At 34.1% G+C, this 25,886-nt stretch overlaps 1 protein-coding gene across 9 annotated transcripts in view; it reads left to right on the forward strand.

Annotated features, from left to right (window-relative positions):
• Window positions 1-25,886, forward strand: part of LOC121727346 (poly(rC)-binding protein 3) — a 177,471-nt gene that overhangs the window by 110,890 nt on the left and 40,695 nt on the right. For all 9 annotated transcript variants that reach the window (XM_042115122.1, XM_042115119.1, XM_042115123.1 and 6 more), the window contains exon 4: window positions 9,278-9,305. The gene's annotated coding sequence lies outside the window, so the exon portion shown is untranslated. The remainder of the gene's footprint in view (window positions 1-9,277; window positions 9,306-25,886) is intronic.

Genomic DNA, 25,886 nt, shown 5'->3' on the forward strand with positions numbered 1-25,886 from the left:
CTTTTTGCTTGATGTCAATAATGGAAACAGGTAGGCACGTAAAATAGTCACAATTTTATTTGTACTTTAATTATTGATACTAAAATTAAAAATAAAATAAATATTTATGGGGGGCTTCCATACAAAAACAAAACTATTTGTCAACTTTCCCTCTATAACGGTACGGAACCCTTCGTGCGCGAGTCCGACTCACACTAGGCTGATTTTTGTTGTTTTTATGTATAGTGAAGTAGTTTCCGTTTTGTTTCGTATCAGCACAATCAGTGTGACCTTATTATAATACATAGATAATGTCATATTATTATCACTATTATAATAAATATAGGCTTTATTATAACGTAGTCAATAGTGTTCTTATTCCATATATAGGACCTAATATCATGTCTCGATTAATACAGCTTTTGCAGAAATTACCTTATATTATTATTAGCTGTTACTATCAAGACACCAGAGTTTACGTATTGCTAGTTATTAACAAGTATAGTTTGCAACTTCGACGATGTAGATGATGTGAATGTATAAACTCTATAGTCTATGACTGCAGTAAACAGGAATAATGCTTTATTTGTAAAACTGAGAGTTAACTTATTAGCTACATATCTATATATATAAAAATGGATTTTCAATTGTGTTAGTAACGCTAAAACTCGAAAACGGCTAAACGGATTGGACTGATTTTAGTCTTAAAATATTCGTAGAAGTCCAGGGAAGGTTTTAAGGTAACACGAAGTTCACCGGGACAGCTAGTTTTATTATATCAATTAGTTAAAACCAAAAGGTTAATTTTGTTTTTAACTAATGAATGTACATACAAGCGTTAACTTATTGTACCGGGACGTCATGGCGACGTCGCGGGGCCACATTTTCACACACGCATCGAACGACATTTTGCTCTCATTTATTAGTATGTGCGTGCGTCAACGCAGCGACTGGTTGGCGACCGCTTGAGTGACGAAACATACAAACACGTGTAAACAACTGGCAACGTTGCTAGGTAACCAGCGACGCCAGTCGCTGCATGCAGAGCGGTCAACTCTGGACCCGTACCACCAAACTGTTTTGAGACTCAAACAATCGAACGAGAATGCTACGTCTTGTTCTAACAAACGTGAAACGACGTTGTTAGAGCAGGACGCGGCATTCTCGTTCGATTGTTTGAGTCTCAAAACGGTTTCATGGTAGGCCTCCTGGTTACGCTGGCTACTCAACAATGTCGCTAGTCGGTCGCCAGGATGCCAGGTGAGTTATCCCTCATACATCTCTATAACTAATAACTAGTTGGCGACGTCGCTGGCCACGTCAGCGTGGCGTCTCGGTGAGGTATGGCTCTTAATCCATTCTCTTTTACATCCCTCTTTCATTTTGAAGACCATCACCTCTCATCTCTATCTATTACACAAGCTAGTGCTAATGTATTAAGAAGAACCATCCTTAGCTACTAATACCTGATAACTGCCATGGAAACTGATAAAACCATTGTGGTTAATATACTTTGTTGTACAAAGATATTGTAAGTTTTCATACCTACTTACATGATAACTTTCTTATATGAAATATTTCACAGGCCTTTCTAGAGAAAACGGTGTATGAAAATCAAAGTACTTCAGTCTTTAACGTTTTGCGTACTTACGTATTTTTAAAATTCACTCGCTACACGTACAATACAATGAAAAAGTATAATCCATTGTCCCATTTATAATACAAGTGAAAATCCTTAAAAAGATGAACCCACGTCGCGTCCAGTCGGCATTGTGGTAAGTTGGTAACAATAACGGTGTGGCTCCCAGCGCACGTCCTCAAAACAATCGCATAAGCGCTCATCCCCTAGTCCCGGAGCCGCTAGTTTGAGGATTTTGGACCAATTTTACTAAAGAGTGTGCCTCAAATGTATCCTTAATTTCACATGACTATTGACTACTCATTATTATTACCTACAAAAATAACTTAAGATTTGGGCAACACACATAATATTTTGATTTGAACTACAGCTGTAGATACTTGACCAGATAAATATTAGCATCCGATTGTATTTAAAATTGAAAAAAATAAATTAATTTCTATAAACCACAAAAATTAAATACAATATCCAAAACACAATGACACAGATTAGTATAAACCCATGAAATACATTTTTCATTGAGCAAATAGCTAACCGGAATCGTGCACGGGCTCTCCGCCTAAGAGCTCGTGGAAAGCCACGTTAATTACACCACGACTTTTCGCACAGCGCTAGTTGAAAAATAAACTATCTCGACCGTCAACCTCTATTAAATAGTTTAATGTACTTTAATCCAGCAGGTAAACGAGTTGGAAGTTCACTTGTTTTCTCATTCCCTGCCTGAGTTATAGCTCCAATTGAAATTAGTGCGCAGAGAACTTAAAGAAATTCATTAGCACGTCTTAATTTCGAAATAAGCGCAACTGCTGTTTATTTTTTCTTGTTGCCAAGTTTTATAGTGAACCATAAAAAAATAGATTAACAACATTATGCTATGCAACTATAAGACTATAGGAAACACTATGAACTATTCGATGATAATAATTAATTAACTTTTTCTTTTTACATTTTGGAGCCGTCTATGGCTGCTGCTGAGCTGTTCGCCCATATCGTTAATTATTGTAATAATTGTAGTCACATTTTAAATATTAAAAAAACATTGAAAAAGATATTACAATGTTAATTAATAATTATTAACATTAGATTACTCTCTCCCTGATGGGAGAGAGTACAGAAAAATAGCTGTAGCGTTAGCACGGCGACCAGCGGAAATGCGAAAGTATGGACAAACTGTGGAAATAAACTTATAATGCCGTTCCGATCTTTTTTCGTTCCGAAAAATTCAATTAAAATGCCACTTTATGACACACTATAGTATATGTCATAATGTAGGATATTATTTGAATTTTTAGAACTATAGTCTGTCATAAAGTGGCTTTTTAATTGAATTATTAGGAACTAAAAAAGATCGGAACGGCACCTTAAGTTTATCTCCACAGTTTGTGACTATAGTCTGTCATAAAGTGGCATTTTAATTGAATTTTTCGGAACGAAAAAAGATCGGAACGGCACCGTAGGTTTATTTCCACAGTTTGTGCATACTTTTGCATTTCCGCTGGTTGCCGTGCTAGCGCTACTGGTATCTTGATTTTCAACTTTAGTAGAGTGCGATCCGAAGCTCCATTTCTCTAGCATAAAATTAAAGTAAATATAAAATAGACAAATGAATTTGATATATAATATTAATTAAATCAGTAATATTTAATATGTAAATGCAAAAATGTGCTTGAGACTGAAGTGGGTGTTATTATGAATACCCCGTGTCGCGTGTAATGAAATTTCACGCCCCAAATACAAGCTTTTAATTTGATATAACTATGGGAATGACATCAATACTCAGCCTTCATCATCATCAGCCGTGTCACGTTCAAATTATAAGATATCCACGACACAAACAAACACTACAGATAAACCATTGGTGACGAGAAAGTGCTACTAACGTACGGTATAGAAAAATATGTAGACGTATGATGGCATATTATTACGCCTAATTTTTTTTTATGAAATAAGGCCCACTTGCGCCAAAACTTTGAGTTAAATAAATAACTCGGGGCTTACTAACTCAGTGTTAACGTTTCTTTTTCTAGGCGAAATCTTTGATGGAAATCTTTGTCTCTTTGTGAGTAAATACGGGACCCTAAACAGATCGGTCCGTTCTACAATCCTTCTGTAATACGAGTCCGAACTAATGTATTCGATAATTTCTTCATCATCATCAGATAACCACCACTGATCATTTATCATGGTTAAACACAAAATAAAACCGGTACCTATTAGAGCTGGCGCGCACTACGACTTTTTGTCGCGCGATTATTTTACCGACCGACCAAAATTCGAATAAAATGTTACTTTATGAAATTGGCTACAGATTTCATTTTCTACCGACATTTGTCTAGCGACCCATGCTGCCGCTGCTTTTCAATGGCGTAGAGCAAAATTAAATCTATAGCTTATGTCATAAAGTGGCATTTTATTTGAATTTGTGTAGGTCGATAAAATACAACAAACTACATAAAACATAACCGAAAAATATCAGTTTTGATATTACTACTAACCCAGAGTTAGTTGATTTAACCCTCCGACATCGGTGGGTTAAAAATTTAAAAAATTAACTCGAGGTTAACTCCTAACTCTTGGTGGTGCAAGATATGATGTCAAATTAAATTCGAAGTATAATATAACTCAGAGTTAAGCGTGTTAACCCAGTCTGGCTCAAGTGGGCCTAAGGGGGCAAACGAGCAAACGGGTCACCTGATGGAAAGCAACTTCCGTCGCGCATGGACACTCACAGCATCAGAAGAGCTGCAGGTGCGTTGCCGGCCTTATAAGAGGGAATAGGGTAATAGGGGAGGGTAGGGATGGGAAGGGAGGGGAAGGGAATAGGGGAGGGTAGGGAAGGGAATAGGGTAGGGGATTGGGCCTCCGGTAAACTCACTCACTCGGCGAGACACAGCGCAAGTGCTGTTTCACGCCGGTTTTCTGTGAGAACGTGGTATTTATCCGGTCGAGCCGGCCCATTCTTATATCTATACTATACTATAATATTATAATTGGGAAGAGTTTGTTTGTTTGTTTGAACGCGCTAATCTCAGGAACTACTGGTCCGATTTGAAAAATTCTTTTACTGTTGGATAGCCCATTTATCGAGGAAGGCTTTAGACTATATTTTATCACGCTAAGTATAATAGGAGCGAAGAAATAGAGGAAAATGTGAAAAAAACGGGGGAAAATTATTTGAAAGAGCTTATTTGAACGCGCTAATCTCAGGAACTACTGGTCCGATTTGAAAAATTATTTCAGTTTTAGATATCTCATTGATCGAGAAAGGTTATGAGCTATATTATATCATGCTAAGACTAATAGGAGCGAAGAAATAGAGGAAAATGTGGAAAAAACGGGGGAAATTATATGAAAGGGCCTATTTGAACACGCTAATCTCAGGAATGCTTATCCGATATGAAAAATTCTTTCAATGTTAGATAGCCCATTCATCGGGGTAGGCTATAGGCTATATTTTATCACGCTAAGACTTATAGGAGCGAAGAAATAGATGAAAATGTAGAAAAAATGGGGAAAATTATATGAAATTGCTTATTATATTATGAACTACTGGAGCAATTTTTATGTTATTTGGCAAACATGAAGAATAGACCACGTGAAAGGGCATAGGCTATTTTTTGCTGCAAAATGTACGGTTGCGTGAAATTCCTAAATTACGAAAGCGAAGCCGCGCGGATCATCTATCTATACATCTATACATATAAATAAAATTGGAGTGAATGTTGGTAATATTAAAATAACCGTCTTTTACTACATGCATATGAATATTTAGACGGTACTTACACCAAAATAACAATTTTTAGAATTTTTGTCTGTCTGTATGTCAACAACAAACAAACAGACGTTTGTTCCGGCTAATCTCCGAAATGGCTGGACCGAGTTTGACGGGACTTTTATTGGTAGATAGCTGATGTAATAAGGAGTAACTAAGGCTACTTTTTAACCAACTTCCAAAAAGGAGGAGAATTATTTTATACCTATGTATTTTACATTTTGTTTTCGCGGACGAAGACACGGGTAATAATATTATATAATAATAATAATAATAATAGAACGCCTAATAGAAATAATGATTATTCAGACATCATAATTTTTAGGACCAAAACAAATTGATACATTGATACAGCTCCTTTGAAGTTCTAACTTTTTTCTATAAAAAATACGATCGTAGCACTATTACTAAATAAAGACAGGGATTAAAAGAAGTAGACTGTAAAATATATATGGCAACTACCTAGATTCTCTGTACATCTTTTTCTTAACTCGGTTCTAAAATAGACCTAGAATATCTGCAAGTGAAACTGAGTTCGTCAAATGATTTTTATTGAACGATACATATTTCATGGAACGTTTTACCTTTTACGTGCGCCATTTATTTGGACGCTCCTATTTGTGTTTCACTATAATAAAACTCCAAGAAGTTTATTTACTCAACCTGACGCACGGCTGACTCTACAGAAGTAATAACTGTGAGTGTGATTTTTGTTATTTTTGTTGTCTATACTATGACATAAAATAGATGACACATTTCTAAGGTACTATCAGAGAAGTTGATTCCTATGCAAATCGGGGACCTAAGTAGTTTGGTTGCGTTACGTCAAACCCAGCTGACAGATCACAATTAACATTGAATTGACATATTCGACCAAATAACGTTGGTCTGTTAATTGCATAGGAATCAACTTCCCCGATGGTACATTAAAGTGATGGTTACGCCAAATGTAGAATTTTTTTTTTTACTTTTATACAACTTTTATAAACTACTTGTATTTTTTTCGACATTAATCCATAGTTACTATAAGTACCATATATTTACGTGCGATGAAAATTTGCGGCGACATGTATTTCGGTGCTTAATCAAAACTTCAATTAAATTTTCGTTAAACATTTCGTCAATTTGCGTCCAGCCTCTATTGTAGAGTAGGCGATATCAGTCTATCAGATATAACGACGGGAATAATTCAATTTGCTATTCAGATTAAATCTAAACCTGATAATAATTATTGAATGCAGCTAATAGCTATGTAACAAAATTTAAATAAGTAAGAATTAAGTTAAAACATTTTATTACACAATTCATTATTATAATAATTAATTGTGTGTTATAACATACTAGATGATGCCCGCAACTCCGTTGCGCCAAAACTCGTTTATCGCGCGGGGACCGTACATTTTTTCGGAACAAAATGTATCCTATGTCCTTTCCCGGGACTCAAATAAAATGTAATACATACTTATTCAGTTATTCTATATTCGGCTCGCTTTCAAAAGACCGCTGCGATGCTTTTTGTTTTGATCTCACTTTTTTCATGTCGACTAATTTTTTTGTGTAACTTTCTTACAGATATTATGGATTATGATTGTAGTAAGTTGAATTTTTTTTGTTTAGTTAGGAACCTTATAGGTCAGAGCCAGGGTGGGGCAAGCGCCCCAGTTTGCCCCAGTGTGGCTACCCTCATGATCATTTCGGCGAGTTCTTAAAATATTTATATGTGGGAGAGCCATGCTTCGGCACGAATGGGCCGGCTCGACCTGAGAAATACCACGTTCTCACAGAAAACCGGCGTGAAACAGCGCTTGCGCTGTGTTTCGCCGAGTGAATGAGTTTACCGGAGGCCCAATCCCCTACCCTATTCCCTTCCCGACCCTGCCCTATTCCCTTCCCTTCCCTACCCTCCCCTATTACCCTATTCCCTCCTAAAAGGCCGGCAACGCACCTGCAGCACTTGTGATGCTGCGAGTGTCCATGGGCGACGGAAGTTGCTTTCCATCAGGTGACCCGTTTGCTCGTTTGCCCCCTTATTTTCATTAAAAAAAAACGCTATCTTGATATCGGTGAGTGATGAAAACAAATATTTCCATTATTATCATACCGAGCGAGCGGTAAGCATGGCAGAAAACAAAAATACCGCAATTATTACAATGGGAAATATAAATTGTTGCCAACTCGGCGGGGAAACATCATATTATATTTATATAGCATCAGATTCTCATTTGTGTTTGTATCTCCGAATTTCCTCATTAGAGCATATTCTAAATGTCACTCGTAATACGTAAAGTCGTAGCTTTAATATCGGGTAAAATGAAGATAAACAAGAATTTTTCTTGTCTTTCTTCATTATTCATATTACGTCTACGACCACGGTCACATTTATCAGTATCGAGGTGTCGAGTGTCGACGTTATTAAGTTGCATGTATTGAGTTCAGAAGACAGGTTACACTGTTTTTTTTTCTAAATTCTGATGTTGTGTTATCGCAACTTTTTTGGCGGCAGAATAGCTGAACATAAAATCATAACAGCAGTAATAAATAAAGGCCTAGTTTACTGATATTATTACGTACTAGAGATCGCCCAATGGTCGAAATTCGACCTTAGTTTCAACCATAAATATAAATAAGTCTATGGTTTCGACGACATTAGGACTGCAACCTATATTTTGTAAAAAATATTGACTTTATCATTTTTTTTCCAACTCTTGTCTTTGAGACTTAACTGATCTCAGACTGGCCGTGTAAGCATTGTCTAATAGTATCTTAGATTCAATAAAAAAAAACTATAATCCATTTTCAATTTGTCAACTTGTTGTCAACAGACTTCAACCATTAATAAAATAGTTTAATTCGTATGTATAGGCTTGTCACTCAAAAATCTCTAATTTCTCGTGTGTGTGTGTTGTAGTGTGTGTAATGTTCTATTTGTTAAAAAAATGTATGACAAAAGCATAATTTCAAAATAATATTAGTTCGATGCACTCCTTCACCATATAAACTATAACTGTGCAAAATTTCATGCACCTACGTTTCCCCATTTTTCGTAAAAAGGGTTACAACGTTTTTCGTTCGCGTATTAATATTATGATATCTAAGCAATCGTGAGGTATGTCCCGATAAATACTAACAAAAACAACTGATGCAATAGACGCAGTTGCAAAATACACCACACGTTTATAAATCTCGTTCCAATCTACCTCAATAAGCGGCTTATTCTAGCCTGTTTGAGCTGTAGTTTCATCTTGTAATCGCTAATAAACAATAAACGTTAAAAATCCCAACATCCAGTGGTTCGGCCGCAAATACTTGACGGGGAGTGGTTTACTTAGGACCCTCCATCGGCTCAATCGAGACAGGAGGATTACGCGCTGAATGTGCTCGCGAAATTGCTTTGATTTTGACCTTCTTCCCGCTAATTTTCATTGAGTACCGTTCCGATGTTTCGTTAGGTTTCGTTTAGTGTCGTTCTAAAGTTTACAAAAATTTATTAAGTGCAGGTCTGATGTTTTGTTGCGCTTCAATTAGTGACAGTTCATTGTTACGTTAATCTTCATTTTATTGTTTAAATATTCCAACATTATATGGCGTAGGAAAAAATTAAGAGGTTTTATTTTTACGTAGAAGATCACTTAACACATTAATGTAAATCTGGAATTATTTCCATAAAACGTTTCACGTTGGATTACAGATTACGTTAACAATGATTAATGAGGTTGTAGTTTACTGCGAGTTCTTGAAGTCCATAGTAATTTTAATTGATATACGGGTCATGGGTTCGTGTCATATAGGCTCCCGTAATGTAACATTGTTTTTATTCATATTTTATTAGTCAAATTTTACAATAATTGTTACAAAATCATACTAATTTTTATTTCTTATTGTTTCAGATAACAGCGGTGCAGATACCATCAAAACGTAAGATTTTTTTTATTTTTAATAAAAAAAGTAGATTATTTTATTTTTTATATACTTACTATTAGTTTTAAATTTTTTTATTGTAATAAAAATCAAACTATTTCAAAATAATATTCTTTATTTTAGAACAGTTTAACTCAATTATATTATATTTAATTACATACATTGACAATATAGTTACTATCAAGTATCAAGACGGCGCAAGCTTATCCCAATTGACAATAGGCATGATGACTATTTTTTTTTCTTATCGGTAATTGAAGGACACTTAAAAAAAGAAACATCGTTGAAAGAATGACTCTGATAGCTTAAAAATTCACCAAGATATGACAATTCAAATATCTCATTAAAAAGACCTTCCCGAAACGCTCCATACAAAGTGCTACGGAAGACTTACGTCAGTCTTTCGTAGTTTGTACGCATCGGGAGACAACTTTGTTCGACAGGTATATTAATTATTGCATTTATGAAAGTGGTTTCATAACAAAAGTTACTTTTAATTGCATAAGTTATCGAATTGTATACAAATATTAAGAAATTTAATTGAAAAAATATTCGACTTGAATATCCAACTTTAAAGGCGCATAACAAAAAAAATACAAATGTTATCAAGCTGAAATTTTGGGAACACTTATTTTTTACCGTGATTTTTTTATTTTATCAACAAAATTAGCTAATCTTTGACCTTGTCATCATCCCTATTACAGCAAAATCACAATATAAATAACTGTATATTATACTATATGCTGAAGGGTACTTACTACTTACTCTCTTTGAAATATCTAACACAGATTTTATAAGTTTTACACATACGCGACGTGATAGGTACTACACTGTTTTGATAGCTGTTATCTAGAATCAAGTTCAATCAAGAGCATTCGGTGTTCTGGTGATGTTATATAAATATATGACCTACCTTATGTTATTTTTATTATAACTGAACGGTGACCAGCCATCAATCAATCAGCATGTAGGTTGCACAAGCTCATTACACAGGTAATTAGATAAGCAATAAGGCCATGTTCGATTCACTTACGCGGGCTTCGCGCAAACACCCACATGACTAAACGCATTCAAACATTAATTATGTCATTGTGATTGGTACCCAAATAGAAAAAAAATTGCTTAATGAAAATAATAAAACAAAATATAATAAAAGAAGGTAAGTTAAATATTTATGTACACGCTACTGTACACGAAATAAAATTCCATTAAAATATTATTATAGTTCAAAGTAATGGACACGACATATTATTTTGAAACAAAAGTTAAATATAATTTAAATTGGGTGCAAATTTTCTTGTTAGTAATACATTATTGTGTAAATTTAAATTTTTAAATTTATTTACCCTCGAAAGAAAAATAATCCGTAGTATCTCTGAGAGACCGTCCCATTATTCTTTCCTTTATTTGCATTTCCTACGGACCTCCTTGATGCTTTTAATTAACCCAGATTAACAATAAATTACAACATAAATTATTTTAAAATCGAGGATCCCGAGAGAATCATTATCAAGTCACCGTTTTTGTAAACATGGTGTCTAATTTGGGTTTACAATCTACACAATAAAAAAAGAATTTTGACAATCGAACCACAAACAGCAGAGTAAACATTAACTCCTCCTTTTTTGGGAGTCGGTTAAAAAAAGTATCCATGATATTGATATTGTAAGGTATCACCATGCTTAATTTCATTGAAATCGGTCCAGCGGATTCAGAGCCTGTACAAATAGACAAACAGACAGAGAAACAAAATTTTCAAAAACAGTTAAGATGTGTAATTCTACTCTGTTCTACTACGCTTCTAACATGCCCCTCGTTTTTTCAAGTTTATTTTCAATGTACAAACATTTTGCCTCTACGATTTTATTATAATATATGTATAGATAGATACATAATATATAGATAAATGACAAGATAGAGGAACTGTATGGATTTTTATATGAGATAGAGCATTGTGCAATAATGCACATTGCTGACCAAAATTACCTATTGTAACTTTATATATATGATGATCATGATAATAAAAACTAATTTCATTTTCATTTTTTATTGTTAAATTATAAATAATATTTCGTTACAAACTTTTGTATACCGAGAACTTTTATACAATGATGTAAAAAAAATAAGACAGGCATGCGGCATTTTTAGTACGAAAACATTTAGTGACGTTTTATGGTAGCAAAATAAAAGTGGTAAGCTCGTACAAGTTCACGAGTAACGATGCACACGGCGACACTAAAACCCACTTTACCTCAATGTAACTTTGGCACTTACACGACTAATGCCCACCCCGCAAACATGTATATTCGTTATTATAATTTCACCCACATGTGGTGTAAACATTATCACCCAAGCTCGGCCACTTTTATGGAAAGGAAAAGGCGAGTCATGTCAATAAATTCATTGTAATATTTTAAGCAAATTGCAAAATATTTATACAAGAATTATTGCTCGTTTAAAGATATAAGATATTGGTCAAGGTAGTAGGTAATATATCATATTTTTACACGTAATATGTTTTCCCTTTGTATAGAGCAAGCAGCTCATTCCCAATATTTTTTTACAAATAATATATCTAGATTTAAAATTGTAATTCCAAGTAATATTGTAACATAGAAAAATATACAGTACTTACAAGGAAGTTCTAGCAGAGAAAATGCCTTAAAATTGTACCATAATTCAATCATAATGTCAACAGCATCCTTCAGGTAAAATGTCTTCCTTCCGTAGGGAGTTTTCTATATTTACCTTACCCGTATAAAACAAACTCAAAGTTTAAAATAATATTGCAGGTAACGTACATAACAACGTTGCAGCCGCAAACAGTTTAATTGGCGTAAAAATAACGACGTAGGTATCAAACTAGTAATTATTTTTTCAAAATCCTCCGAGAAAATTCCGCTGTAAATTATTGGACGAGAGTTGAGTTTTGACTGGTTATTTCAGAATATAGCTCAGTCCTTTATCTTGCTTTTAATTGAGGTTTAAATAAAGTCTGTCATTAGGAACCATCCACATAATATTACCTCACACCATATATATTTTTTTAATTATAATCTTTCCCTCTTGTTACGATTTATTAGATCCAAATCTTAATCATAATGTTTATTTATCTTATATATTTAAACGAGCAATTCTTGTATATATATATATAATTGGAATCTCGGAATCGGCTCCAACGATTTTCATGAAATTTAGTATATATGGGGTTTCGGGGGTGATAAATCGATCTAGCTAGGAATCATTTTCAGAAAATATCTTTTTATTCGTTTTAATCGATAATCGATAAACTGAAAAATATGACTCTTCCTGACATCTATTGGCGAATAATAATACTATTTTGTTGGCAACTAATTGTTTTAACGACCAGTAGATGCCGTTATTAAGTAACACGAAGCCAATGAGTGTTTGATATACCGAGCAAAGCTCGGTCATCCAGGTACTAAAATATAATTTATATACTTACGTCACTAAATTTAATTAAAGTAGAGATGTGCTGACTAGTCGGTACTATTATTGATATTACATTTAAGAAAAACCTTGATTATTTTGAAATTAAGTGAATTATTGTTTCTGAAATTACTTGCTTGTAAATAAATATCTATGACATTTATTAAATGACAATATAATAATATCTTCTTCATTCTAAACATTTATAATAAAAAAATACCTGTGGCACTCGAGGAATGCCGCGGTAAAGCTATTGCATAGCTTTACCGCTTTATACCATGACGTTAACATAACTAAAACACGATTCGACACGTTCGCAGGCGGCGGCGTATGCGACTTACCCGTGAATCAGTAGTAAACAAAGCGTTACGAAACATCTACGAATCATGATCGGTTTGCCGACTAGTCGGCCAATTAGTCGGATTCTTTGCAACCGACTAATCGGCTAGTCGGCCAAAGTCATGATCGGTACATCTCTATGTTATAGGTTTCTCAATCTATCAAGGGTAACAGTGCTTCACCCACCAGTGACGAGATTGTAATTTTTGTTGTGTGAGTGTTTAGTTATTTAGAGTGAGTGTTCAGAGCTGTGATTAGTTATTTGTTGTAACCTCCATTTTCTGCACCAATAAAGTTATTATTTATTGTCACGGTTTTTAAAGTAACCTATGTAGGCTCTCTAGATCCGCCCCTGTGAATGTTCACAGGGGCGGATCTAGAGAGAAGATTGTACAATAAATTGCGAGACACCGGGAAGTCGCAGGGCGGACACGGGACAGGGTAATCGTATCGAGGAATTCGATTTTCCACTAAATTACATACACGGGCTCCTATTATGGACAAATATTATGTGTCACTTGAGATATTTTATTTTTGGTCGATGAAACGAGGTCACAGGAACATCCAACACAATTAAAATTTTAGTACTTACTTTTCGTCTAGGACGAAATTAATACATGATAAATACTAGAAATAAGAACAAGTTAGCAATACCAATGTTCAGACTAGCCAAAGTAAACAAATCCTTTAAAGACCAATGTATACGCCTATACAATAAAATCCCAGAAAATGTTCAAAATCTACCTTTTAACAAATTTAAAAAAGCAGTTAAAGAACGTTTGTGTGCTAAAGTCAATGATTTCATCGAGGACAGCACACCTTGGAAATAGCATGGCTCCATGCAGGTTACTTTTATTTTTGTTACATAGCTGTAAGCCATAACATTGTAATTTTCATATTTTTTTTAGTAAAAAATGGCCCAGTGCGAGTTTCTTACGCCGGTTCTTCTCGGCGGGGTAGTTCCCGAACCGGTGGTAGGCAACGTAGTTTCTTCGTTCGACTTTCAAAAAGTGTATCATGATATCTATTTTGAATAAAAAGATATTTTATTTGTTTTATATTTTTATTTATTTTATATAATACGATTAAGTTAAAAAAATATATTTGCGCTGGGTACTATATTTTATTTTTTAATCTTTACTAAGTCTATCCTTAATCCCAACAATTTTAAAGAAGTGGATACATAAGAGGGTTATCAATATGTTATGTAAAAAAATATTTAACTATTAATCTACAGTGAAATGTATTATTACTACCAAAAAGAACGGATTATTAATCACCAAAACGTTCATTTCACGGTATATCTTCATACCGTGTCATTTTATACCGGTATAATAATATAAGGTTGATTCAATTTGCGAACAAATCAGTTCCCCCACGCGGTTATCCCGTCAAGATTTATCCCACGTGACGCGAGGCGACGCCCAACCCGAGAAAGTTATAATATATTTTTTTCAAGACTATTAAAAAAGATAAGTTAATTTTAAGCAACATTTTTAACAACAACAAAAACATTTTCATATTAATTAATGATCATTTGAATCACTAAAAACAGAGTTTGAACAAAACCGGTACGCAAATATTCGGTTAGTGCAGATAGTGAAATCCAATATCTGTTTATTTGTATTTTGTCTGCATAAGCGTTTAACTCTATCGACGCATGAAAATGTCAATGTTTTTTCTTTCACGGGGTCGGACAGGTAAAATAATATATCGTTTTCCTACCCCCGAATGCCTCCGGAGTCATCGTTCGGTCAGACTGATTACTTAACAGGACGAACAGTGGCAGGCCTTTCGGCTTCCGTAAACATTTGCCCAATAATTGCGGGAAGCTCGCTACGCCCCTGGAATAAGTATTTGCTTTCCATGCTGTCCCGCGAGGAATGTGCGGTACTCACAGTATTTTTATATTGGACAAAATTATTTGTTTTGTATTAAGTATACCTATTATTATTAGTAAATAACTAACATTTTCTACGTATTATAATCGAACTTTGAATATATTATTTGATGTTATATTGAGTGCAGTAGCTTGTTAGGTATTGTTTTTATTGTTTTCTAATTTCTTTCATCTCACAAAATTATAAAAAAATTTATAGGTATTAAAAAATAAACACATTCAACATATATTTACTAATTTTGTAAAACTAAAAAGCATTGGTATTTTTAAGCCTAATTATATTTAAGATCTCAATGTCGTACAAATTGTTCCACACAATAGAAAAAGCTTAAAAAATATTTTATTCACTGAGCTTAGCTTTTTAATAACTTTGCATTAAAAATTTTCTTCGTTAAAAGGAGCAGCAGAGTGGATCTTGTAACTCTTTTGATTCTCCTTAGAATATAAATAAGGGTCGTAATCTTAAAAAATATTTATTAACGTTTTATAATTTATTAAATAACTCAATACAAATCGCAAAACGGAATAAACTTAAACAACATTTATTTACATTTTCCCTTTCTCTGCTGAATTAAAAATTAGAAGATTTTTAAGTGGACTCGTTGAAATGTAAATAATATATTTTATTTGTAACAAACTAATTGGTCTGTTTAAAAGAGTAGGTATGGGTAATTAAAGCCCGTAGAAATTGGGGATGGCAAAAACACTGTCACAAACAGAGCGCAAAGTGGATAACAATATTATATTCGATTAAAATCCGACGAAATTAAAGTATTGTTTACTATTTTATTAACATATAACATAAGAGATTCAGTAAAATTATAATGTAAAATACAAGCTTGAGAAGTTATTTGTGAACGTTAAAACCAGCTTTACCTTTGCGAAAGTCTTCAGAATTTACATAATATAATATGACGCTAGTTTAGAAGCTGCTTAAATCTAGGGTAAAGTGAGCTCCGACATAACAATTCACAAGGAAAACATTTTCAAACGACAAAGATATCATGTTTTATTTCATTCAATAGAAACAGATCATGATTCCGTTAAATCGCTTGTTGAAATACTTTAATATCTTAAATCTTTAAACAAGCAATTTTTGTATATATATATATATATTGGAATCTCGGAGTCGGATCCAACGATTTTCATGAAATTTGGTCTCGGGGGCAATAAATCGATCTAGCTAGGAATCATTTTATTTGTGTTTTATCGAATACCAAGCAAAGCTCGGTCAAATAGCTAGTATTATTAAACTAAGTAGTGTTCGGTACAAGTAATCCGAAAGTAATAACCGTTATCAAATAGTATGAAATTATCTCAAATACTTGTTGTCTAAACATAAAACAACAAGGGTTATATCTCATAATGCGATTGTTCAAGTAATCCTACATTTAAAAATGGTTATATAATTCTGGGTATTTCCTAAATTGGTTTTCGTATCGGGCTCAATCGGTTCATGTTTATTTATTAGATCCTTAAAGGATGGTTCATAATGTGCCGGGTTTAAAGAATTTGCATCACTAATTTCAAAATATCCTTTTGATGAAATTTCCTCCATAGTTAGAGACTTTAAGTTTGTTATTGAGTATCTATTTCATTGATAGATTGAGCGCTATTAGGAAAACTTACCCAAGTGGTTGTAGGTAACATTCTAAAAGTTTTATTAATTCATTATCATCATCAGTTTACTCAAAATTTTGTCTTGTTAAATATTTTAGCTGATTTTGTTATCCTTCTATGTTCTCGTATTCAAAAGAGTGTTTGTACGGATTTTGTTTTCATTCCATGTTTACTACATGTTTAGGGGAGCAGTTCTCATATTTTCGGTCTTGATTCGATTCACGGAGTTTTCAATAAGAGAATAACAGTGATATTGTCGACGTGATGTAGTTTACAGTGCGAGAGTTTTCAACGTCTCTTCCGACGTGTCCCATATTTGGCGTCAATGGATATCAATACCAGTGAAAGGATAGTGGGTTCGAGTTATCAGGCCGCTTGACGTGTGACGCGCGTTTCCGCGACTCCACCACAATGGCTACCCCGCATTGCTATCACATTATAGTTTGTATGATTTGTAAAGGCTCTTTCATGTCACCTCGATATTGTACCAGATTGACTTGTAAATAAGCACGGCGCTACAATTGAAACGTCGAGGACTTCCGATACTGGAAATGATATTGTTATAACTGTTAAAATATTATAGGTTTTATACCAATGACATTAATATAATGAATACTAGGGTACGCTTAAGATCAAATCTGTTTCATCTTCAATATCTAACTTTGTTAAAAAAGCAGTGTCTTTACTAAAGGCCTTGACGTTTTATGACTTCGGTGTAAGCACAATATCTTCCGAAAACTAAAAGCACTTTTTGGGCTGCGAAAATGATAAAATTGATTAATTATTCCAAAAGTTGTATCATCCGGAACGGAATGAAATTAGATGGCGCATCGCTAGTGCTTCAGTTCATAAACAAGGTAAAGAACAAAAAGTTGGAGATACCACAACTTTTCACGTAGCACCAAACAAACAACTTCATAATTATTCGTTTGTTTCCCAGATAGGTAATTAAAACTTGACAACTGTACAGTGTACATAGTTGATCTTCTCAAATAATCTTAAACTGTGCTAAATAATTTAATTAATTATTAGAATACCGTTTTAAAATATTGTACATAATTTGATTAGTGAGTTCTGATAACAGGGTTCTAGGAAAAGCATGCATATTAACCTTAATACAAGTTACAAGTAAGCTACGAGCGTTTTGCCGATAAAGCTAAATATGTAGATATATATTTGTTGAGACATTCTCTGTTTTGTTGTAAATTATTCAATGAATGGTTAGTAAGGTTAGTACAAAATTTTGGTAATATTTTACGGGAAAACTAAAAAATTATCTTGCCTCAGGCCTTAATTAATTTGGCTCGGTGCAAATTATTGTACGACAGTTCTGATACATTGTTAGCTGTCAATTCTGTTCTGGGCTGCAAGTGGCCCGGACTGGAACTGGCTGACTCTGTCAAACAACTAAAATTACTTCCCAAATTGTGATGAAAAGTTTAATTGCCTCTTCACGAGCACACGGTGCTAAGCACCATGTTATGTCACCGCGGCGCTTGCACTTCAATTTTCGGTGCAATACAATATTGTTAATGAAAAGTTGAATCATAGACACTTTACATATGCAATGGTTTTCGTGTTTTCGCTGGAATTACTTATTGTCTCTTTAAACTCATCACTTTATCCTTCCTTACTCTAAGCAGGTCAAAACTAGGTCTTTATTAAAAAGTTTTACCTTCTTGATTTTCCTTCAGTTACAATTGAATCTTACTTTCTTTTTTCTTTATCTATCACCAAATAAAATAAACAAAACCCATAGAATTCTACCAACCGAATACTATTCAAATGAAATAAATATTATATTGTTAAGTGAGGAATATGAAATTTATCTTCTCGCATGAATAACCTCAGCGCTACCGTAGCGAGGAATTTCTGTGTTTGTATACAAATAGCATTTTGTTTGGTGCCGTTCCTGTTGGCAGCAGCGTCTGCTCCCAGCGTCTGATTAATGTCAGTAATATTCGGCCACGTTCGTATCAACCGCAAGTCTCGCGATGCGCCCAGCTGAATTTGTATTTTGGTCCATTTATCACTTTTTGTTTGACTCTACCCTATCGCAGGTGCGGTGCAAGGGGACATATTAACCCCTAAAACCTAGTAAATAACTATGTAAATTATACTTATGGCTAAATTGTTTTTCGTTGTACTTACCTATCTTGCACTAATAATAATATAAAATATTAATTATTTCTAAGCTCCAAACGCGCGTGCCCTATCGTTTTCCTAAGACTTCGCATACGGTACACATTTATTACCTGAATTCGTATAAACGTTTGTTAATAAGGCACTTCACAAACGATTTGCCTACGAGCTTACGTTTATAAAGCCGGCGTAATCAAAGTAAATCGTCTCTGACGCTCCTATTTGAAGGTACACAAATAAGCGACTTCAGACTTAAACGTAATATTATGATGAATTTAAACAACGTTGTAAAATTAAGTTATTTTTTGAATTCAATATAAAATAACTTACTTTTTTACTCAACAACCATTGTATTTTAGAAAAATTGACTATAAAACACACTTAGGGTTAAATCAGACCGCAACGCGACGCGTATTTCAATTTTTTTTATTCTTCGTATACTTACTTCAAAGTTAAGGCATAATAATTTAACTGTAGTAATTTTGAGCGCTACAGCTAAAGTAGTTTTTTTTCAAGAGCAAATCCTACAAAGTACAACTGTATAATTAAACGTCTTTGAATGGGACAAGCTTTTTATTTTTAATCTCCTCAGGTGTGCTCACTCCAGCACTACATTTTTCAATTAAACAGCTTACTGCAAAATGCTTTTACTCGATACAAAAAGAGACAAAAATTCTCCTAATGCCCGAACGAGTATTAAGAAAGGCCACTTAAGTACAATAAAAAGATCTAAGAGCCTGTCCACATGTCCACGTTACGACGTCGTCAACGTGGAATGGTGCGGTAACGTAGCACGGTACGTTGTCGTGACGTGAAAATTTACGTCAACGTTATGTAAAAATGCTCGTCACGATGTAGCATCATTGTACGTCACCACGCCTTGTAAAATTGCTACATTCTTCACTACTTATCTAGATATGGACAATACGTATTATGCTTCTGCTATTGTTAAGAAGACGGAGAGAGAGATTTAAGAAAAAAAGACGTAAAATGTTGCCACAGTGACGTGCATTTTCACGTTACGTTGACGTAAATTTTCAAGTCACATCAACGTACCGTGCCACGTTATCGCACCGTTCCACGTTGACGACGTCGTGACGTGGTGATGTGGACAGGCCGTTACAGATTATTCAGGCTCCCAAAGTTTTCCAATTACAAGGATATCTGAGACTCGGCGGATAGACATTAGACAATATACTGTATTTTGAGAAGAGTCAGCTAAATAATTTACGTTTTCATTGCCAATTTATATTTGTAATTGATGGCGATATTATGTGAATGAACTGAAAAGCTACATATTCTAATGAAAGAATACATTATACTGTAAATTCAGCTGCTCAGAAAATATTGATTTACATCAATCAGCGCCCGACATTTTATTTTTAGTTGTAGGTTACCTTATTTTAGTGGTAGGTTGCCTCCGTGGTCTAGTGGTATAGAGCGCGGCTCCTGACTTGGTGGTCGTGGGTTCGATTCCCGCGTTGGAAACATGTTATTTCCAAGTTTGGTTAGGACAGTGCAGGCTGATCACCTGATTGCCTGACAAGTAAGATGATCCATGCGTCGGATGGGCATGTAAAAAGTCGGTCCTGCGCCTGATCTCTCGCCGGTCGTGTCGGTCTTCCGTCCCACTGGGTTATGAGAGTAAAGGAATAGAGAGTGCTTTTGTGTACTGCGCACACACTTGGGCACTATAAAATTACTCCTGCAAAGCTGGCCTGGTTTCAATGAAACCGGCCACCGGCACCGAAACCGGTGTGGGAGCTACTATTATTATTAGTTCTAGGTACTCTCCTTATTATAAATTCAAACATATTTCTAGTTATAGGATCCTTTCAATTAGCAGATTAATTCACATATATAATATAACTAGCTGTGCCCCGCGGTTTAAGTGAAATATCATAAAATACTATGAAAAGTAACAATAACAGGGTCAAAACTCAAAACGGGACGATACATGGTTTTATAACGGTTTATGGTAGTGATGATAATGAAGATGAAGGTAATTTGCATAGGTAGCATATGCTTTCCGCTCTTAAAACAAGGTCGAAACTCCCAAACTTGTATCTATAACGAGTCAGGAGTTCTCTCAGCACCTCCCGAACCATGGTATACCTTGGTGCAAAATCTTACTTGTTGGTAGCATATGCTTAGAATACTGTTCACGAAATCGAAGTCACCCCATATTTCCATATAAATTTTGAGGAGTTCCCTCAATTACTTATGGATCTCTTCATCAGGTCACCACTTTTATGAATATGGTACCAAATTGGAAAGATAACCTATACACCAAAAGAAAAATTTTGAAAATCGGTTCACAAACGGCGGAGTAATCGTTGAAGTTAAAAAAACGAACATTCGAAAGTCGGTTAAAATTGTAGCCTATGTGTTATTCTGATGTATATTAAGCTATATTATGGTCAAGTTTCATTAAAATCCGTTAAGTAGTTTTTGCGTGAAAGAGTAACAAACATCCATACATCCACACATCCATACATCCAAACAAACTTTCGCCTTTATAATATTAGTAGGATTATGTCCTACGAAAGTCAGGTAACTCATTTTTGGAATTTAGACCATTCAGAACGCTTTCTTTTAATATTTCTCTTCATTGAAATCTCAAAGTTTAATCTCCATCGAAACCTCTCAACATAGCAACGTATTGTAAGACAATAATTTACCAGAATCGGCCTACTGTACTTACATCGATCAGTATTAATCATGTGACCGAGCGGCCGTCAAGCGCGGTCGACCCATCAGAGGTGGGATGAGTATTTATTTAGTGTACCGGCGGGGCTCGAGGAGCGATAGCTTATATTTGCCAATTTGCATCATTAATGAATCGCCCGTAATTGAATAAATATGTAAATCTCGAGTATTTTGTCGCTTATGGTAATTGTTTTGTTTGAATTTATTTTATAGTTTGCGAACTCCGATTAGAAGCTCTTGTAACATCTTGTAGCGAATAACCTGGTATGACATAGTTTCTGTGATAGAAAATATCGATTAAGCTGAGCAGCTTATAATAATGTTGTTGTTATAATTATATTTATACAGAGTTGTATTTCTATTATAACAATTGTGATGCTTGTTAGCGATCTAACTACGGGAGGAAGTCTCCAAAAACTTTTCAAAGTATCTCTTAAAATGGAGTATGTAAAAAGTTTTGCAAATAACATTTTTAAAATCTTCTTGCGAGAATATAAGTTTGCTGTGAATTTTTCCGTAATATCTGAAAGTTAGTTGGGAATTAGCATTTATTGTCTAGAGATTGCATTAAGCGATGCCGTGATTAGAGTTTTATTCATCGCCCGAGGGATTTCACCTTTCACTTAGAATCTTAGATGATTTTGTTTTTTTTATAAGCACATTTCGTACATAGATAATATTTTTATACGTTTTACAGTACCCGAGTACTCTGTGCTGTTTAAAAGCTTACAGCAGTTTATTTAAATTTAATATATTATCATAAGACGTTTCTTCGTTTTCAATAAATTATACTTGTCTGTCAATAAACGTTATTAATTTAAGAGTATTCGTAAGTCATTATAGACTTTTCTCATGACTCTCAATCCAACGGTGCCTACGAGGGATCGTAGTCTTTATATCTATTTATATGTATTAAAATCGACCAAGTATTTTCGGTGCCTACACGTTACAAACCTCCTACACCTCTTTACAAAAGTAGAAATATAACTAATAGAATGATACAATTTATAACTGGGTGAATGTGTTTCCGACCGCAGCCGGCCGCGACCCTCGTCTCCGCGACAAGCAGTCAATGTGCTCACTTTGTTGTACATATTGCCTATGAATATTTACCTACGGCTAAGCCTCAAGACAAATCTCCTTGTAAATACCTGCCACATATATGGAAAATGAACAGTTTCCCCTTGAAAATATGGCTGGTATGACTGATTTTGAAGTAATTGGTTATATCCGACTGCGCCAGAAAGGTAATGTTTTTTTATGTCACTTTCATAGTCACTTGTATCGGTAGTATATTATTCATTGCTTTATAAAACTACAAATAGCTTTGTCCACACTGTGCCTTTTTTTGTTCATCAAGGGCATGCGTTATAGCACAGTCAACATCGCACGTGAGGCATGCCCGCAATGCTATGATACTTTTCTTTCCAACGCGGGTGGATTTTGACGCATTCAATTATTGAATATGTTCCAAACGAAAGTTAAATAAAAAGATGTTGACGACACATGTGTTGTCGAGTATACTCCAGAACTTATATCTACTGAACTCTTTGCTAGTTTTATTGAGATCACATTCTAAACTTAATGCCTATATACTTACCTACAATGATAAGTCAAGGAAAAAGCTTTTATATGTTTAATTTGCGTGTTTCGACAACCTCTGGATCCATATTCGAAAAACTTGAACCTTTTCAAGAGGGACCGTGAAAGAAAAATTCTTTTGTGCTCATACCTTAGTATTTCGAAGGAACCCGCGATCCTTTGATGAGCGGTTTCGGCCCGCAATAATTTTGAGATTGATATTTTTTGATAAATTCGGAGTGCTTACATACGTGCTCTATATAATGATGTCGTTACGAAATCCCGGCTTGTTATCCACATGAAACCTTTTAATAAAAATAACTTAATTTATGTTACAGCTAGGCTGTAACAGTTTATTTTATTAGTACTTACTACAGATTGGCTTGTGGTTGTATTTCTCCCGAAATTATTATTAATCATGTTTTTTATATACGATTTTTTTTTGCTCTGAGATAACAAAATATAGAAAATCTCAAATTGAAACTGTAATAAAATTTATACAAGCTGTTTTTGTTTCTAATGTAATGTATTTTATTTTAGGAGCATTATGTTTTCTTCAGACTTTTTACTCATAAAATATGTCAACACCAAACACATTCTTTGTACGCACAGAATTTCTTGTAAATGGAATCGTCATTTCAGCTCAGCGCGGTATTAATGTATCGATATTTGATTTTTTATCTATCGGTATTAGAACCTATGTAATGCAATGTACAAAATATAACAAAATTAGACACCATCAATAATAATGATTTTCAAATTCATAATAATTAAAATATAAGCTGTTGCATTTGTGATTATAATTAGAAATGAAATGACTGCCAGCGAACAACACCTAGTCAATTTATTTGGGAATGTCGTATCTAGCCATTCCATAGGTTCATTGTTTCAGAATGTATTGTGTAGCACGGCTTTATTCAAAAGCAGTGAACTTTCACTATGCGACATAGTCCGCGGAGATAAAAGAATCCAATTTATTTCTAAAACATACGAGCAACATGCTCCCAGCGACCGTCTCGCAAATTCTGACAATAATTTTGATATTACATCGCGGCAAAATAATATCATTGTTAAGCAACCGATCTTTTGTAGCTCTGGGGGAAGAAATTCGAGTTTATTTACTCTGGTTTGATAACTACTCTTCAGTAGAGTAGCAGTGAAGAAACTCTCCTTTTTAACTATAAATTTTATTTATCTTCTTCAATGTCCTACAAGTATTTTCTTTAATATTGACTTTTCAGCTAAGGAAATGAAAACGTAAATAAATCAATTGACTTTAGTAAAAAATTTACAGAAAGGCCTAACCAAAACATTTCCAATAATACAATTTCTCCCTTTTTATCCTTTTCTGAGTTATATATTTTTATAATTTATATTTCTATCTTATTAATGAGTTTGTAAATAATTATAAAAAACTAGAGATCACCTAGTGGTCGAAATTCGACCTTAGTTTCAACAACATTAGGACTACTATCTATATTTTGTAAAAATTCATGACTTTATCATATTTTTTTTAACTCTTGTCTCTGAGACTCAGCTGTTCTCAGACTGGCCGTGTAAGCATTGTCTAATAGTAGCTAAGATTCAATAAAAAAAAACTATAATCCATTTTCAATTTGTCACCTTGTTGTCAACAGACTTCAACCATAAATAAAAAAGTATAATTCGCATGTATAGGCTTGTCACTCAAAAATCTGTCATTTTTCCTAGTGTGTGTGTTGTAGTGTGTGTAATGTTTTATTTGTTAAAAATATATGAGTGTAGGCATAATTTCAAAATAATATTAGCTCGATGCACTCCTTCACCATGTAAACTATAACTGTACAAAATTTCATTCACCTACGTTTCCCCGTTTTTCGTCAAAAGGGTTACAAAGTTTTTGGCTCACGTATTAATATATGTATAGATATCATAAAAAAATTATACAAAATTATTCTGCCAAGTTTTGCCACTGCTGCGAGAATTTTATCTATATTACTAGCTGTCCCGGCAAACGTTGTTTTGCCATATCAATAATTTTAGGTATGAAAAATAGATATTGGCCGATTCTCAGACCTACTCAATATGCTCACAAAATTTCATGAGAATCGGTCAAGCCGTTTCGGAGGAGTATGGCAACGAAAACTGTGACACGAGAATTTAATATCTATATTATGAGATTAGAAGAACGTAACTATGCTACAAAGTAAGGTCGAAGACTTATCCGTTTTACTACTTTTCGACTTATTTTAATTTTTATAGTATTTAATAAAGTTCAAAAGTGGCAAATCGAATAATCATTCGAGTGTATATGTAGACATAGATATATTTATTAAACACGAAATGGGATGTGAAAACCTTTTTAACCTTTATTGGGTTCTATGTAACGTTATCTCTACTCTTTATTAAAATGTACCCTTTACGAGCGTTCGTATAACTTCAGTCATACTATACTCATTTTATACGAGAAGGCATTTCATACTGTAACATAATTACTATTTCATGTTTCACAGACATGTTTTAGAAGTTAGAACATTCTAATATTTTACGAATTTGTCAAATTATAAGTTACTACGACAGCAATTTTACCAACATCATTTTTACGACAGCAACCGTTTTAGGTGGCAACTATAACAAAAGTATGAAATTTTGTAACTACTTAGTCTCGTGGTTGGGATGTGGGAACTCAATAATTGATATTTCTGAATATTATAATTACGTATATGTTATACGAGTTTTTGCCCGCGGCTTTGCTCGCGTTAAGAAGTATTATTATATACAAACTTTCATCCCCTATTTCAACCCCTTGGGGTTGGAATTTATCAAAATCCTTTCTTAGCGAATGCCTACGTCATAAC

This window comes from Aricia agestis, chromosome 5 (assembly GCF_905147365.1).
Source record: "Aricia agestis chromosome 5, ilAriAges1.1, whole genome shotgun sequence".
Lineage (NCBI taxonomy): Eukaryota > Metazoa > Arthropoda > Insecta > Lepidoptera > Lycaenidae > Aricia > Aricia agestis.